Genomic DNA, 19609 nt, shown 5'->3' on the forward strand with positions numbered 1-19609 from the left:
TTGCCGTGTCCAAAAAATATGTTCCGATATGTACTCTCATTCCATCTCTCTCACACAAAGTTGCTGTCATGATTCCTCATGGATCCTTTGGAATAGTGATTGATCATTGCATTGATTACAGCTCTTAAATCTTTAAGAGTTAATGTATAAATCATTCTAGTTCTGCTCACTTCACTCTGCATCAGTTCACAGAAATCTTCCCAGTCTTCTCTGAAACCATCTCCTATACATCTCCAGAAGATGGCCACCTCATCGCCTCTTTCCTGGAATATTGCAAACAGCCTTCCAGTTGGTCTTACTGCCTCAAGTCTCTCCATTTTAATCCCATTTTCACACAGCTGCCAAAGACACTAACCTAAAACAGGTCAGATCATATAATCTCCTATTCAATAAACTCCCTGTTGCCTCTAGAATCAAGTATAAAGTCTTTCGGTATTTAAGGATCTTCATAACTGGTCCTTTACTACGTTTATAATCTTCTTACACTTCACTTTCTTCTATGCACTCATTTGGTACAGTAATACTCTTGGTAAAATTCCAGGCATACTTGCTATTGCTTGAACAGGACACTTCATCTCCTGTCTCTTTGCCTGACACTGGTGGTCCCCTATGCTTGGAATACTTTCCCTCTTAACCTCTGCTCCCTGAATCCTCTTATTTCTTACAAGACTGAAATGATACCTTCCTATGATCTCCCAATCACGTAAGCCTTCCTTTTTAAGGTTATCTCCCTTCTTCTACTCTATGTATTGTGAAATGTACCTTTTCATCCACTTTTTGTCTCCCTGTTTAGTAAGTAACTCCTTGGGGCCAGGTCTTGTTGTTTTATTTCTGCTTTTTTTTGTATTCCCAGAACTTTACATGGTGTCTGGCACATAGTAAGCCCTTAATAAATGATTACTGATTGACATCTGATGATGCCTAAATCTCACTTAGGAAATTTTAGGATGCTAGGGTAACCTCCCTGTGCTTCTCTTCTCTGGATTCTGACATAACCTTTCCCCCATCACTAATGGGGCAGAAAGTCTTGAGCATAAAGGATGGTCCTTCCTATCAATGATGCTTTCCATCACAATGGTGTACCTTGAAGCAGCTGCTTCTCAGGGCCAGGCCTAGGGAATACACATTTCTACTTTTGAAATGACCAGAACCTTCTTTGGGTGCCAATGGGGGAAAGAGTGAGATTAGCAGAAAGAGTAAAGGAAGCATTTCCCTCTCCAATTGGCTATCCCTGTTGTTGATTTTTGCAAGTGTGATTGATTCACTGTCTCTTTTGGGTCCTCTGGATAACTGTCTTTTACTATTTCTTACTATCCTTGCTCTTTTTAATTTCTCTTTCCTTATGGTTTCCCTTGAAATTCTCCCAGACTGGTGTATAAGATTTAAAGGAATGCAAAACATTTATCTTTAGCCAAAGTAGATTTGATTTTGAAAGGCTGCTCTTCACCCAAATGTTCTTGAGTTAGATTCCCCATCTTTTAGTTGCAGATATCAGAACCCAGGCCTGTAGCAGACAACTTCGGTACTCTGCCTTCCAACTCCATAAATTTATTGAGCTTACAATTGATTCCCCTACCCATGAACTCCAGCTGCTTCTCTTATCAGTGGGTCTCAAGGACTGAGGCCTGTTCTTGCTGACAGAATCATAAGGTCCATTCTCTTATCTGGTTTTCTGGACTTCAGGCTTTCTTGCATGTTTTAGTATTTTTTGATGTTCAGTTGTGTCTGACTCTTCATGACTCCATTTGGAGTTTTCTTAGCAAAGAGACTGGAGTGGTTTGCCATTTCCTTCTCCAGATCATTTTGCAAATGAGGAAACTGAGGCAAACAGGCTCAAGTGACTTGCCTAGGCTCACACAGTTATTAAGTATCTGAGGCCATATTTGAACTCAGGAAGATCATCCTTCCTGACTCAGGGTCAGCCCTCTATCCACTTTGACACCTAGTTGTCATGCATTGTTGTGTCATTTACAAAATGAGGAAGGTTCCCTTCCCCCCACAACCACATTTCCAGGAGCAGAAATGGGGCTTTTATTTGAAAAAACAATGAAAGTTGCCAAAGTCTATAATTTGAGAAAACCAAAAAATTTTAAGGGACAGACTGCAATAACAGTCCCATTGCCTCAGAAAAATTTGCCTAGAATGGTCTGATAGTGTGGGAATTTGCCCAGCTAACTTTCAAACTGGTCTCCAAAGGCAGTTGTCAATTGCAGTGACTTCAAGCAGAGGTGTATAGGACAGCCATAGTGGCTTTCCTCCAAGATACTCAATTGAGAGTACTATGATTTTAGACCACATTTTAGCCCTTGTAATCCTTCAGGACAGTAAAAACAACAGAGCAGAATACCTTTTTAGCAAGAGTAAACAAGAATAAATAGTTAAAACAGAAAGCTGAGCTCTTGACCATAGGGTGAACCTTCCTTCCTCACTCTGTTTCCTCCTTGCAGATGAGGCCACTTCTCACCATTTGCCCCAGGTACAATTCCTAGTAATAGCTTTGATCACAGGGCTGATGGATCTTTTTCTAGATTATTTAGAGCCTTTGGCTTGCTTTTCTCATTCAATTTACTAGCTTTTTTGCTTTCCTATTCTATAGTCACACTTTCACCAGAGAGAGGGATAAAGAGAAAGGAAAGGAAAATATACTCTTTCCAGTGGATAGGGCAACTGGTAAGTAACTAGAAAAAAAAATTGATGGGGGATTTAGTTTCTAGATTCTGCCTTTACTAGGAAGAGAAATTGTATTATTCTAATATGTTTTTCTAATAAACCTATATTGGAGGATAGTTCTAATAAACCTATTCCCTAGGGAGGTAATTGGAGACAAATATTATTTCATCTACCTGAGTAAAGAGGATGGGAATGGAATAACCCCCTAGCTAGAGGAAGCTATGATGCCTTTATTGGTACTCAGTGTGGTTCAGTAATCTTAAGATCAGCCAATGATCTAGGGGGGAACCAAGGGAGTTCCAGGAAGAGGGATTTGTTAGAAGGTCCACCAGAACCCTCTGATTTTGATGCCCAAAAGAGGTTATTCTGGTGTGAGCTGCAAATGAGCATTGTGGAAAGATAGGCTAAGAAAGAGAGGCAGCAATGGGATAAAAAGACTGGTGCATGTCTTTTCAGAAACAGGAGGCCCACATGTGGGAAGCATTACATACACAGTATTTCTTCCCTTTTTTAATGTATTGATTGGTTTTCCTAATTTCATATCTTATTCCTCTTTTTCTTAGAAATGTTTTTTCAGGGGCGGCCAGGTGGCGCAGTGAGTAAGAGTGCTGGCCCTGGCGTTGGGAGACCCGGGATCGGTTCTGGCCTCAGATACTTGGCACCCACACAAAATAACTGGCCATGTAACCTTGAGCAAGTTACTTAACCCCAATTGCTTTTTTTTAAAAAAAAAAGTTTTTTCACTTTTGAAAAGGGACAGGGTCAAAAGAGAAAATAGAATAAGTGGGGGGGGTGGGATAGGATGGAGGGAAATATAGTTAGTCTTTCACAATATAACTACTATGGAAACGTTTTGTGTAACTATACATGTACAACCTATATTGAATTGTTTGTCTTCCCAGTGGGGGTGGCTGAGGAGGAAAGAAGGGAAAGAATCTTAAAATCAAAGTTTTTAAAACAAATGTTAAAAATTGTTTTTTACATGCAACTAGGAAATAAGATATACAGGCACTGGGGTATAGAAATCCATCTTGGGGGCGGCCAGGTAGCACAGTGAGTAAGAGCACCGGCTCCAGTGTCGGGATGACCTGGATCAAATCTGGTCTCAGATACTTAGCACCACACCCAGAAATAATAACTGGCCGTGTAACCTTGAGCAAGTTACTTAACCCCTTGCTTAAAAAAAAAAAAAAAGGAATCCATCTTGCCCTACTAGAAAGTTAAGGGGGTGATGGAAGGAGGATATAAGAGAAAAAATTGGGGAAGGGGTATTCATTATACTTGCTATCCTGGAGTTGGGGGTAGGGGAGAGACAGGAAGAAAATTTGTAACTCAAAATCTTGTGGAAATGAATGTTGAACACTAAAAAATAAATAAGTTTATTTTTTAAAAGAGGTAGGTAGGGGCAGCAGGTAGAGAATTTGGAATTCAAAATTTGTAAAATTGAATATTAAGAAATTTTTTAAATGTAATTAGAAAATAGAAAATAAATAAAAATATTTTTAAATGTTTTTTGTTATATAGGATGACAGAGAGAAAGGGTATAGAGGAAAATTAGACCATATTAGAAGGTATCAATAATTTTTTTTTCAAGAAAGTGGGGCCTAAGTTAATAGTTTAGAGGAGTAGGTGGGGGAGTTGACTCCCCACAAAGGGCAGAACCAGAAATTCGGCAGGTGGCTAGCATCACTTCAAACAAACCCACTCATCGAGAGCGACAAGATGGCAAGGTAAGACACAATTTACAGGAAACAGCCATCACTCCAGGAAGATAGAAGGAAACTATCGTTTATTATATACCTATTTTTACCTTTTTTATTATATATTACATATATTTATATACCTAATTTTAACATTCATTCAAAAAATTTTTCAGTTCTAAATTCTCTCCCTCCCTTGTACCCATCCCTCCCCTATCCATTTGGAAGGCAAGCAATATGATATCAATTTTACATGTAAAATCATACAAGATATTAGAAGGAAACTTTGACAAAATTAGTGCAAGAAGGCCTAGAGCCCTAGAGTACAGAATAGGAAGGGTCTTTGTAGTTCAAGACAAGTATAGGGCTTTGAGGAGACCACAATTGGTGAGACCCATTTAAAAGAGACAGCTCTAAATAAATGCTTTGTAAGCCTGAAGCCCAGAGGAAAACTTGGGTGGGAAGGGTAAGCCTTCTTGGGGAAGTACGGGATTGGGGACAATTGCCAACCTGGGCTCCCACATCTGGAACCAAAGGCTATATCTGGGTGGGGAACCTATGGCCTCAAGGCCACATGTGGCCTCTGGGTCCTCAGGTGTGGCCCCTTGACTGGATCTAGTTTGGATTCAGGATCCCCACTCCTGGGTGAGATTATTGGGGCATTTTCCTATCATGATTTAGGAGTTAACTAGGCGGCCAGTAGGATTGTTTTCATTTGCTTCAAGAAAGGCTAAACATCTAGCAGCTTTGTCAGACCAATGCAGAGAACAAGGCCCAGAGAATTAGAAGTAAAGATCCAGAAGGAATTAAATCAATTAAAAGAAGGAAAACTGGAAAGGATTAAGGCCTAGTTCCTTGTATGATTATCTGTAGGTAAGAGAATAATTACTACTAGTAAGAATAATACTAATAATAACTAATACTACTTGTCACCTTTCCTTTTGTTATTTTAACAGAAGTAAATCCTTTTAAAAAAAACTGTAAGAAGATTTGTATCCTCTTAGGTCATAAAGAGCTAAAAGGGACTTTGGAGATAATGTAGTTGAGCCTGCTCTTATCCCCCCACCCCCATTTTATAGATGACAAAGCAGAGACACACAAAAAAATGATGTGACTTGCCCAAGGTCACATAGGGAGTAAGAGCAAGTCAAGATTCAAACCCCGATCTTCTGACTCCAAATACAATGTGCCACAAAGTTTTTGGGGAACAAGGTAGAATAGAAAAAAAAATCTATATCCTCCACAACTGTCCAAAGTCAGCAAAGAAGAATGAAGGACCAGGAAAGTGACAGAAAAGATACAGCGGAGGAACAGGCTATTGAGCCCTGATAATAAGTAATATTAATGGTTACCATTTTAAGATTTGCAAAGCATTTTACAAATATCATCTCCCTTGAGATTCAAAACCCTGAAAGGGGGGTACTATTACTACTGCCATTTTACAGATGGAAGAACTGAGGCACTCACAGAGATGAAATGATTTACCAGGGTCACATGGCTAGTGAGCTCCCGTCTTCCTAGTTCCAAGTCTAGTTCTGTATCTATTGTGCTACCTAGATGCTCTTTGAGAATTAGGATTTCTTGGTTAATTTAAACCGAGATCACAGGGTACAGCTAGCCCTGTAGTACCATAGGGACAAGGTCAGAGCTGCCTAAAAGCACATTCCTGGTCATTTGGGTATTTCCCTACCACAACTCTGGGCCTGGAGTCAGGAAGACCTGAGTTCAAATCCAGCCTCAGACACTTACCAGCTCTGTGACCCTGGGCAAGTCACTTAACCCTGTTTGCCTCAGTTTCCTCATCTGTACAATGAGTTGGAGAAGGAAATGACAAACCCCTCTACTATCTTTGCCAAGAAAACCCCAAATGGGGTCACAAAGAGTAAGACACAACTATCCAATAACTAACATGATTTAGGGGTTAGCTAAAATACCAGTAGGATTTTTTTTCATTTCCTTCAAGCCTATCCAGCAAAAGAAAAAAAAACAAAAACCATGAAATTTATTCTTCTTGTCCTCAAGTTTGGCTTATAGGCCTGAGAAATGAGCTGGTACCACTCTAAGGCTGAGATCAACCAAATCCATGAACTCCTCCCAATCAAACTTATCAGTTCATAGGATCCAGAACTAGAAGAACCCTGTGGTGTTATTTGGTCCAAACACCCCATTTTATAGATGAGGAAACTGAGACCTGGAGTTAGTAGGCCAGCCCCAACATAACATGGGAAGCAAATAACATAGACAAGATTCAAATGCCCATCTTCTGACTCCAAATCCAGTACCTTTTCCAATAACCTTCCAGTGCCATTTTCAAGAGCTGGACCCAGGGCAGCCAGGTAGCACAGATAGTAAGAGCACCGGCTCCAGTGTCAGGATGACCTGGAGATCCAATCCGGGCTCAGACACTTAGTACCACACCCAGAAATAACTGGCCATGTAACCTTGAGCAAGTTACTTAACCCTGATTGCTTAAAAAAAAAAAAAAAAGAGCTGGACCCAATCCTGCTTGAGAGCCACCCCTGCACTCCTATCTGGCTAGGATAACAGCACTAACTTCCTCCCTTCCCTGATCAAGTCTCTCTACCTAACCTCTCTACCAAGCCTAGGTTGATAATTCTGTTCTGAGCTGAAATCACCCAGAAGCCCAGTGAAGGAAGGACTGAGAGCTACCACAATCAACATATGGAAAATAGCCTGTTCCCACCAACCGTGGAGGGTTAGTAGATTAGTGGTGTCAACCAATCAGTCATTCAGGGAGTGCAGGTTCTGTGCCCCCACAGGCTAGAAGGGCATTAAACAATATGGAATTGCTTCCGGATCTCCACCCCCTACCCAAAAGGCTACATAGGGCCAGGCATCAGGGTTGCTAAATGTTGGCTCCACCCCATGCTTGGTCCCTTGGGGGACTAGGTGATACTAGGTTAAGTAGTGTTGCTGAAAGCCAGATTTGCATATCAATCCCTGGACCAAATTATACTGACTCCCCTTGGGGTGAACTTGAAAGGCTGAAAGAAAAATGGAAGAAAGGCCATTTTTTCACCACCCCCCTGCCCAAAGGCTCAGCCAACCCTTAATTATTCTTCCTCCTACAGTTTGAAGTTCACGGTCAGGGGTGGTAGAATTCTCTGGAAACCAGAGCTGTTGGCAGCCATGCCCCAGAGGGGTAGTGGATAATGTATAGGCTGCCTGCCTGGGCCTTGTCGTAGGTGGGGCTAAGACTTAAATTACTGTTGTCTCCAATGAGGGCCCAGCCCTGGGATTAGTGGAACTCCTGGATTACTCAGGTGTCTGCTGCCCTATCCTCTAGGCCCTGGGGAGACTATGCTCCTTACTAAAGGTTGAAGATTTTTATTTTTTTTCAACTAGGCCACTGAGTTAGGGGTCACATTTCTGACCTTCTTGCCAAAAAATGGATTGAGCCAGCGTGGCCTAGAGACGAGCTGGAAACTAAGTAGGGATGTCTGCAAGGCCAACAGCCTAAGGGACACAAGGGTCATTCCTTTCCCCATTTCCTAAAGATCATGTAGACAAGAAGGTGAATTCAGAGCCTGAGACCCCTCACATTTCTCTTCCTTCCTCCTCCTAAAACCCTATTTCCAGGAGCAGAAAAGGGGCTGAAATTTAAATTGTTAACATTTGAAAAAAAATGGCAAATGCTGCCTGCGGCTGTACTTTGAGAGTCTCTTTGCCTTCAACACCTGCTCCTGTCTCTCTTTCTGGTAGGAACCTTTTGTTGACTTGGAAAACTTTTTATTTGATAATTAATTATAGGTTTAAAAATGTTTGTATGTTTTACCCCTACTTTTGGATGTAAAGTTCTTGAAAGCTGGGACCAGTTTGATAGAGTTGTGTATAAAAATTACCCTGATTCAGTACTAGGCGTATTGTGAATTTTTGATAAATCCTATGTATGAGAGGCAGCCTGGCAAAAGACATGGAGGGCTAGTCTTGGCATCCAGGAGATGTAGGTTTAAATCCTGCATCTGAGGCCTACTGGCTGGGAGACCCTGAGCAAGTAACTTAATCAGTCAGTGCTCCCCAAAGCAACTCTTAGGCATCATTAGAGACAAATATATCTGGAGTCAGTTCTCATAGGACCATGGAGTTAAAATTGGAGGGGATATCTCAAGCTCTTGACTAAACCCCTCATTTGGAGGAAATTGAGAGCTAAGATGTTTAGTGACTTATGTAAGGCCATGAAGGTTGGATCATAAGTGGAATTTGAACTCAGGTGCTATGACACTGGAAGTAGTGCCCTTTCCACTGTACCATGCTGCCTCCCAATTTTCACAACCCCTCCCCCAAGTTTCCTAAACCCATAACATCAAAGACTGGGGACCAAAGAAAGCCCTAATAAATCATAGTTTGGAAAAGACAGTTCTGTTGTTCAGTTGTGTCCAATTCTTCGTGACGCCATTTGGGGTTTTCTTGGCAAAAATCCTGGAGGGGTTTGCCATTTCCTTCTCCAGCTCATTTGACAGGTGAGGAAACTGAGGCAGACAGGGTGAAGTGACTTGCCCAGGAACTTATTATGACATAGTGGAGGGGAGATATGAATCTTCCTGACTTTAAGCCCAGCACTCTATCCACTTTGCTGCCTAGTTGCTCACCTCTAAAAGGTACCATTTGTCTGTCAAGGTGGTGACTCTCATCCCTAGGGAGGAGATTTCCTTTACAGGGTTTTTTATTCAGTCTAGATTTTAAAATCGCTGTGCTAACTACTTCCTAACACTGGGACAGCTATAGAAGAATCTAGCTAAACCCTCTCAGAATGCCTCTTCCACAGATTGCTCCTCTATCCCATCTTCTCTCCTGTTCCTCATCCAGATTGAAATTGAAAAATTCTCCTGGCTAGTTCTATCTCTGACAAAAGTTAAGAGCTAAGAAAGTGGGCCTCCGGGGGCCAAAGTATGATATCACACTCTGTCCTGGGCTCTAAATCCCAGCTGGAGGCCTACAAATCTCAGATGGAAACAGCAGTCTTACCTCATTAAAGAGACTGATGTAGAATCAGAGTTGAACAAATTACCTTACATAGACTGGGGGCCAGAGATCTTGCCAGCCAGTTAATCGGACCCTATTGTGCTTTTACTATTGGCCTGGGGTGCAGGAAAAGTCGCTTTTTTTCATCTGCGAAGGAGAGATGGGCCAAAGGATTATGGGTATTCTACAGTTCAGGGACACCAGATCTGGACCTAAGTATCTAGAAGCCACTGATACTTCTCCCAATGCCCCCAACCTCTTGATACTATAGGTTTATTTTTGGTTTTTTTTTTTGGCCTCCATTCAGCCAGACCTGCTAGTATCATCTATTGGGTTTACCTGCCACTATCTTTCTTCTATTAACTGGGTTTTCTCATTCCCAGATGATGGGTGTAAGGACATGAGAAGCAGCATGGATAGGGCCTACTATATGTCAAAGGTGGTACTTGAACCCAGATCATCCTGGCTCCCAAGGCTGACTCTCTGTCTAGCTGCCTTTAATGCCTTGCTTACTGTGGGCATCTAATAGATATTTCTTGTCTGGTATTATACTCTACACTCTGATGCCCTAAATGATTGTTTTCTTTTTTTTTCCCCTAGTTTCTTTTTTTATGTGAAGACAATTTTTAACATTCATTTTTACAAAATTTTGAGTTCCAAATTTTTCTCCCTTCTCTCTTTGTAAAATAATAAGTAATTTGATATAGATTATATATGTGCAAGCATATAAAACGTATTTCCATATTAGTCATGTTGTGAAAGAAGAACCAGACTGAAAGGGGAAAAAATCCCACAAAAATAAAGAAAGTAAAAATAGTATTCTTTGATCTACATTCAGAGTCCATTAGTTTTTTCTCTGGATATGGATAGCTTTTTCCATCAAAAGTCCTTTGTAATTGCTGAGAAGAGTTAAGTCTTTCTTGGTTGATCATCACACAATGTTGCTATTACTGTATATGCTGCTCTCCTGGTTCTCCTCATTTCACTTTGTATCAGTTCGTAGACATCTTTTCAGGTTTTTTCTGAAATCCAGTGGCTTATTCTTTCTTATTGCACAGTAGTATTCCATTACATTCATATACCACAGCTTGTTCAGCCATTCCCCAATTGATAGGCATCTTCTCAATTTGCAATTTTTTGTCCCCAAAAGGTTGTCTTTCTCTCTTTATTTTTACTCCTTCCTTCCCTCAATTGTCCTTTCTATTCTTGACTAGGCTGCCTGAAGAAAGTTCTGCTAGTTATATTTTCCTTGACTACTTTGACATTTGATGGTAAAAATTTCTTCTTCCATCTCCTTTGCTCAAGTTGAACATTGGATTGACCTTGGTTTGTCTTCACAAGCAGAACCTGTGCTTCTCTCTAACTGAACTTGGGATACCTGGATGGTCCATTGCTAGCTTCCCATTTATCGCCTATCTAAGGCAAGGTTCCTTCACCTGGAATCTGTTGAACTTGGATTTCTAAAACATATATATTGATAACTATTTCAATATAATTTGTTTCCTTTGCAATCCTGTGTATTTTATTTTGTGTAATTAATAAACATTACTCTGAGAAGGGTTCTATAAACCTTCACCCCAGACCTGCCAAAGGAGTCCATGGCACAAAAAAGGCTTAAGAACCTCTGGTCCAAGGTAAGACTGATTCACTCCCTATGCTTGGGCCCCTCTTTTCTGGGGAAGATCCTGTAGACATTTGAAAAAAAATTACAAATGAAATGCATGATACACGTGTATTTAGCAAATATTCTTCTTCTTATGCTTATGTCTTTCCCCTCCCACCTCCATTCTCAATGATAGGGTCATTTCTCCATGCATATTATCTTCCATTTATGGCTATGCCTTTATATGAAGAGAGGAGGAGATTTAGAGGGAAAATAGTACTTCTAATTTAATAACCTTGACACCTCCTTCTCTTGGCAGTCTCTACCTCTATATTCCCTGGCCTGATTAGGGATTAACCAACCCAATCACCTTCCCATACTTTCTCAGCCCATTGCTTATATCTGCCACTCAATTCCAGATAGCTCCTAAGGAAGTAACTCCTGATCACTCCTAAAATCAAGACTAAATGAAGAGAGGACACCAGTATTCCATATCTGAAGGTATTCTAATCTAATCTAATCATCAAGCCCTCATAAACTCCTCTAATTAGCTACATATTCTGTGGGCAGTTTACAAAGCAGACCACTCCCCCAGCCCTGTCTCTATCACTCAAACTTCCAGCCCATCTGTTCAGCCCCTATCCCCCTACTTTTGACTCTGCCATCACTTTAAAGTCTCTGCTTTTTCCTAACCACCTCACTAATACTCCCTTGGCAGTGAGAAGGAGCCTTTGCAATTATTGGACCACCATCTAGTAGAAGAAAAGCCCAGTGCCGTGGGGACCCACTAACTCATTCTTAACATATTTGTCCTCTTACCTCCTTGGATTAACTTGTAGTACAAGAGTCTCCCCTCTCACCTCCTGCAAGGGGCCTGATCCCCCAAGCCCACAGGGCAATGTAAGCCACTAGAAGTCAGACATTGTTTCCTTCTTGACTTTGTATCCCCAAGATTACCACAATACTTGGCTCTTAGTTGAGCATTAATAAATGCTTTTTAAAAAAATTAAATTGAAGGGTGGCCAGGTGGTACAGTGAATAGAGCACTGGCCCTAGAGTCAGGAGGACCTGAGTTCAAATCCAGCCTCAGACACATAACACTTACTAGCCATGTGACCTTGCGCAAGTCATTTAATCCCAATTGCCCTGCCTTCCCCCCTCCAAAAAGCAAAACAGCAACAAAAAATGGAATTATCAATTTCCACTTCCTCAAAATCAAAACATTAGCTTTTGAAATGCTGTTCTACAGGGATTACTTTGGTAATAGCACTGACTTTGGGGTCAGAAGATCAAACCCACCTCTAATACTTACTACCTGGGAGGCTTTAGGAACATCACTTAACTTCCCTGAGCCTCAGTTTCCTCATCAATGAAATAAAGAGATTGGACTGGATGAACTCTGATGTCTCTTATCTTTAGATCTATTATCCTATGAATTTAATGAATCCATGATTTCACTCATGTGGGTACCTCCCAGTTGTGTAGATTGTGACCCCCTTATCGCTTCCAACCCTATACTACTCTCATTCAGGTCCTTCCACAAATTTTGCAAAGGAGGTCCACCCACTGGCCTGGGAAGGAAGTCTTCTTCTAGACTGTTTAACATTAAGTGGGTGCCAATGAAACGTGTGGGCTGGTCATCAGCCACTTTCTCTTCTCTCTATGTGACCAGTACTTTGTTTTCTTACATTGATCTCTCCTTGATATCTTGCATAATGCAAGTCACCTTTGGTGATATATTGCAGCATATTTACACCATCCTTCAATGGTTCTTTGAGTGATCCACATTTTGATTCTTAGGAGACCATTCATGATAAATGATAATTCATGATTCACAACCATATAAGCTTCATTAGAGGAATGTTGATGTCAAAAAGATAAGTTTTCTTTCCAGGGAAAATGTTGTAATTGATACACAAATAGATAGATGGAACATTTATTAAGCACATGCCATCTGCCAAGCATTATATATTAAACACTAGAGGAATTTTGTTGTTATGTCATTGTTTCAGTTGTGTCAAACTCTTTGTGTCCTCTTTGGGGGTTTTCTTGGTAAAGATACAGGAGTGATTTGCAATTTCCTTTTCCAACTCATTTTACAAATGAGGAAACTGAGGCAAACAGAGTTAAGTCATTTGCCCAGGGTCACACAGCTAATAATGTGTCTGAGGTCATATTTGAAGTCAGGTCTTCCTGACTCTTGTGCTGACTAGTAGTGCTCCAGATGACTGGTGCCAGGACCTAAACGAGCCTAAAGTAAGGTATAGTCAGTGCTCCCAAAGAACTTATTAAAGGTGGTCAACAATTTTGATGGTGTAAGTACAAGCAGAGGAAGTTTTACCCTGGGGCAAGAGGCCCAGAGAAAGATGCCTTCAGCTGGGGAGAGGAGAGGAAGGAAGACACAGATTCTAGAAAACCAGTATCTCATGGGAAAGATCAACCCCTATGGATCATCTAACAGCTTCCAATCCAATTCAAGAAGCATTTATTAATAGAATGGAATGGAAAAGTACGAATTAAGTACTTACTATATGACAATTGTTATGTTAAACACTGATGACAAATACTAAAAAAAAGCAAGAGAGCCCCTGCTCTCTAGGAGCAGTGGATGGGTAGATGACTATTTAGGCCCAGGAGTACTTGGGATGCAGTGGCAGGTAGCATAAAAATGTCCATGGGTCCAGAGGGCACAGCAAGAGGTCAAATGTAAGGCCAAGTGAGCCACCATCTTGCCAGAATTGCAGTTGAAGATTCCCTGTTCATCCAAATATCATGAGGAACAATGTTTCTGACCAAGAACCATTAGAAGAGAGTCAGAGTGTAGCAGGGCTCTGGGAAAACTCTGGTGGGAGCTGGGGAGGGGTCAGTATCCTGTTCCTGGAATATGGAGAGCAATGGGAGCTGGGGGAGAGAAGGGCAAAGTCCCAGGAATTGGAGGCACCTATTTTGATAGGGCTTTCAGGTTGCACATTTTATTAGGAGCTTACTAGGCACCGGGATACAAAGACAAAATGAAAAAACCTCCCCTCCCCCCTTCCTGCAGTGTCCTCAAGGAACTTACATTCTAGGTCTGGGGCAGAGAGTAATCAGTTTTGTTTTGGACACCTTAAGTTTTATATACCCGAGGAGCCTATAATAGGCCTCTAACAGACTGGAATTCTGGAGAGAAATGAGGGCTGAATCTATAGATCTGGGAATCATTTGAGAGATCATAATTGAGCCCATGGGAGCTGATGAGATTGCCAAGAAAGAAGGTATGCAGAGAGAAGCAAAGAAGGGCCCAGGAAAGAATCTCAGGGGATACCCAGTTGTAGTGTGGGACACGGCCCATAAAGCCACAGAAGAGGCTGATTGATCAGATAGGTAGGAGGAGAACAGTGCCCCAAAAGGTGAGGGTGGAAAGAATTGTGTGGAAGAAGGAATGGTCAGATGTCCAAAGCTGCAGAGAGGTCAAGCAGGATAAGGGCTGAGAAATGGCTGATAGATTTCACAGGTATGAGATCCTTGGCAAATTGCTAATTATTTTATGGAATTATGAAATGGGAGGCAAGCTTGCCTGGTTCTTTGGGTACCTTCTGGGAAAGACCACAATGGCAGTAGGAAGTGAGGCTTCAGTCACACTTTAGTATGGCATGTGGGGTACAGGGGTGAACAGGCACAGAATGCACACAGTCAAGGGGGCATGGGGATGGGGATGGGGTGGTGGAGGAAGGCAAGCCCCTGGGGAAGGGAACGGGGAAGGGGAAGGTGGCACATAGCCACGGATCAGAGTTGGGAGTACTTGGCAGCATGGAACCAGTGGAGATAGGGAGCATGAGTTTGAAGTCTCATTTTTATAGCATTTTTGTGGGGTACACACTCCTTCATATGTGCCATCTTGGGGTATGACATTAATTTATCTTGATCATCTCAGAGTTGCTGGGCGAGCTTTGAAGTTAACAAATCCACGTCATCTCAGAGTTATTAGCTACATTTGGTGTTCTACTGGCCTTGATGAGGATGTCTGGAGTTTCTCTGCGGTTCGTGCATCACAGGACCAAAAGGGCCTGCCTGCAAGGCCTAGATGGCTTCCCCTGATTTCACACGTATTCTCAGGATGTAAATTTTGGTTAGTACACGATACAGTTTGCAAGTTATGCTCCTTTGATCTTCGGGACGGTTTGCATGTCACTTCTGGGTTCCCCTTTGCAATCTTGCTTCCTCCTCTTGTTACTTTATACTGGCTACTGATAATTTTACTTACTGTACTAACCAAAAGAGACGTGGGTCATCTGGGGGACCAGAACAAGATACAAGATTTAGCGCATTTGGTAACCTTGCAAAGGGCAGCTTCAGTTGAGTGGTGAACTCTGAAAGTAAATGTCAAGGGACTGAGGAGTGAGAGGAACAGAAAGAAATGAGGTAGGTAATGCCTGTAGATGCCTTTTTCCTTGGCAGTTTGGATGTGAAAGAGAGGAGGGAGAAAACTTTGTTTTCAAATGAATTACTATTTGTAACCAGTTTTTAGGTTTTAGGCCCTATCTACAAGTTGCTGGATGGGAGATATGTATGTCAGAGAAGAGGTCCAAGACCCCTCCCACCTGCCTACCCACTTGCAAGTGGCCAATACACCCTTTTTTCTCCCTTTTCCCCTACTCATCATAAATGAGACTAGATCCCCTGCAGGGGGTTGTGAAGAGCTTAGGGTAATCAAGGTGCTGGAAACAGAAATTTACCAGCTTCTTGGATCCAGGCTAAGAAGAGGCTTACCTCAGGGGTCTAACTGGCACCACACGTATACCTGGGCATGGGGAGAGGGAAGCAGAAAGCTATGTGTGGTCATGAGCCATGTAGGGCTTTTCCTCTCTTGGTACTTGATCCAGCTTCAGGGGGAAAGGAGACTGGAAGTGATGGGAGCTTATGGCTTTAGGACCCCTGAAAGAAAGGTCCATAGTACTTGGCCCCTCCCACTCCATCCCTGCTCACCTTGTGAGGTATTTCAGATCCTAGTGCTGCTGATCTAAGGAACCTCTAGGTTCTGCACATCTGGGGACTGGAGGGGATAGGCTGATGCCCCTGCGGCCTTGCTTCAGAGCCTGCTTTGAACCCTACCTATACTTACTCCCTCCAGTCTCCCTGAGCCCAGGCACAGAGCCGGACCTGGGGCATAGCTCTCAAGACTGGGGATTGGCCATCATTCTTCTTTCTATAAACATGTTCTCCTCCTGGTATTGGCTTGGATAGGTGGCTCCCAGGTTGTTGGAGCTGATGGGGCTGGGGTCAAGAGGAGGAACCTGTCTCCAGTTTCTCTAGGCCCTAGGAGAGGGACGGTGAAATGGAGATGTTTGCCTGAGGAACCCATAGCATTTGCATTCCTCCCCATCCCAAGCCTCCTCCATTTTTTTTGTTTGGTGTCTCCAGGGAAAACAAATGGGATAGAAAGACCCAAGGCACACTGTGAGGGCTCAGGAAGGTCCTGGGAGGTGGGCTGCCTTCGAATTTTTGATAATATGCAGGGGTCCAGTAAGAGAGTAGAGAAGGAAGATAAAGTGGGGTCAATATTTAGGGATGTTGGTACAGGGAAGGTTTCCTTCAGTAGATTAAGCAGCAGGACTTCTTCCTTCCAGTTTTGATCCAGTCACCTGAATGTGTAACTCCAAGCAGGTGGATGAACCTCTCTCTGTGCCTTAGTTTCCTGACCTTTAAGAGGGGAATAAGGACCTTGTGGGATTATAAAAATCTACCTCAATGCACCCAGTAGAGGCATAGGATACACAGCTGAAGAACAGCTTGGCTCCTCCACGGCCTGTTGCCACCATCTTCTCTTTAGAAGAGGATACTATCTAAAGTGAAACCAAGGAGTGACTGTGGGGAGGAATCTCCTACCTGCTCCGACGTGTCTCAGGTTACCCGTCATCAGGAACCAGTTGGACCTGGATGGAGGCCCATTCAACCAATGCATCTGAATGCAACTGGACTTGCCAGATAAGGTTGGAGGCCAGGGAAGACTCAGAAGAGGCCTTCCCTCCCTCCTCGTGCTAGTCACTATCCAATTCCTCCTAATTTCCCAGTCCTGCAGGACTGTGGCCTGACAGCAGGAAGGGATCATTGAGGTCATCTAAGTGCAACCCCTCATTTTATAGATGAGGGGACTGAAGGCCATGAGATGTGGCTTGCCAAGGTCATGTGGATAGTGACACAACCTGGTGTGGAATCCAGGTCCTCATATACATATATATTGCATATATGCATATGCATATTTATAACCACACTTCTGCACCTCGGCATTACAGGGAGAGCCCAACACCTCAAGGGCAAAGAGTTCTATTGCACTTAACCTTGGGCAAATTCCATGTAGTTTTTTTCCAGGCTTCTGTTTTTTTGCTTGTAAAAAGTGAGCGATAATCTTTTTTACCCCAAGGTTGTCAGGAGGCATTAGATAAAACTAGGAATTAAGGATCATTGTAAATTAAAAATCATCACGCCCTCCCTTCTTTTGGCAAGGTGAGGCCTGGAGCTTTTTATCATATGCTGAAGAATTCAAGGAGGTACAGACACAGTTTGGTTTTGCTGTCAGGGAGAGTAAGCAGGGATCCTGAGAAAAGCTGCTCTGTCCAAAGCTTTCCAAAGGAAGCTAGAAGGTCTGACTGGGAGAGAGCTGTCACTTATACCCTCCTGGGAAAACCAGCTGTACTCAAAACACAAATAATTTTTCTTCTTAAAATTAATGTTGGGGGTGGCTAGGTGGTACAGTGAATCGAGCACTGGCCCTGGAGTCCGGAGGACCTGAGTTCAAATCCGACCTCAGACACTTAATACACACACACACACACAAAATCTAGTTGTGTGACCTTGGGCAAGTCACTTAACCCCAATTGCCCTCCAAAAAAAGCAAAAAAATAAAATTAAATTAATGTTGAATGGGGCAGGACAACCTGGGAATTAAAATAACAATGATAATAATAATACCACTCATTTGACAGTATAAGGTTTACAAACCATTTTACAAATGTTATCTCATTTGATCCTAGGATATAAGTCCTATTATTATACCCATTTTACAATTTAGGCATAGTGAGGCTAAGTGATTTACTCAGGGTCACACAGTAATTGTTTGAAGCTGAATTTGAACCCAAGCCATCCTGACTCCAGATTCAGTGCTCTGTCCACTGTTCCAGGGAGTGATCAAAACCCACTTCCATTTAACCTCCAGGGACAGCTTGAAATTGCCATTGCCAACAAGATAACTTTTCAAGCCACACTTAATAAAGAAAATTACTTTTTAAAAAGGCCCTTCTTTTTCACATTATGTTTTATAGTTTTAAGTGTTGAGCAATGGCTCTTAAGGGAAAGATCAGCCCAGGCTTGTCATCTCTGTCTTTCCCACAGGTATAGGATCTAAGTCATTTAAACACTGGGAAACTCTACTGAGAAGGAATCTGGAAGTTGGCAGTTTCTCTGCTTATCACTCCCTTTCTCCCGCTTTCTCCCATCACCCCCAGGCTGGAAGGGCCTGCTGTTATATTAAGTTCATTTCCATTCAGGCACTTACCTGGTGCTTACTAGATCATTATAGACAAGGCACCATACAAGGGACTAGGGAAACAAAAATGAAAAAAAAAATGACAGCTTCTACCCTCAATGACTTTATAGTCTAATGGAGAATGGGAGTTTATGAAACAAGATGTGTATAGAAATAAAGGTGTTGCAAAGTATAATGGACTAGGGATAAAGGAGAAATCTAGACAAAGAATTTTAACAATAGAAAAAATCATTTTTATCTGTAGATGGTGGAATCTGGGAAGGCTTCAAGTAAGAGGCGGCATCTGAGTTAGACTCTGAAAGCTGAGAATTTCAAGAGAAATGTATGATTCTATGATTGGAACCCAGAAAGGAGTATCTTCTAGCCAAGGGAGCAGCCTGCTCAAATCAGAAATGGGAGAGGGTTCAGTAAGATTGGGAAAAACCTAGTGGTCCAATCAATACTCTAAAACATGAGTATATGATGGGAAATAGTGTGAAATAAGGTTGGATGGGAGATGGCTACCAGATTGTGGATGGACTTAAATGTTAGGCCAAAGAGCTCATATTTTTTCCAGTAGACAATAGAAAACTACTGAATTGTTTTGAGTAATAGAATGGCATAGTCAGGATTGTGCATTAGGAAATTCATTTTGGCAGTGGTTTGGATGGATTGCAGAGGACATGGGGAAACCAGTTAGGTAGCTATTACAGTAGTCCAGAGAAAAAGAGTATCAAGACCTGTAACAGGTTGGTGACAATGGCAGCAAAGAGAAGGATAGATACATGAGATATTAGTAGAAGGAGACTGGGTGGACTTGGCAATGGATAGAAGGCTAGTGATGAAGCAAAGGGAAAAGTCAAAGATGACTCACAGGTTTTCTATCCAGATGGATGGTGGTGCCATCAATAGAAACTAGTACATTGGGAAGAAGGGCATGTTAGGCAGGCAGTAAGAAATGCAGGAGTGGTACTTAGGGGAGAGAGTGGGACTGAATTTAAGAGTCATCTAAATAGACAGAAACTGAAAACGAGTAGATTATAGCATGTCAAGGGAGAGACTGTAGAGACAGAAACAAATATGGCCAAGCACAGAGCCTTAAGAGAAAGCAGGATCAGGGCAGTCAGGTAGCACAGCAAGTAAGAGCACCGG

The sequence above is a fragment of the Petaurus breviceps genome, unplaced genomic scaffold (genome assembly GCF_028583685.1).
Source record: "Petaurus breviceps papuanus isolate PSGF00001 unplaced genomic scaffold, PetGlider_PUasm1.0 37, whole genome shotgun sequence".
NCBI classification, from domain to species: Eukaryota; Metazoa; Chordata; class Mammalia; order Diprotodontia; family Petauridae; genus Petaurus; species Petaurus breviceps.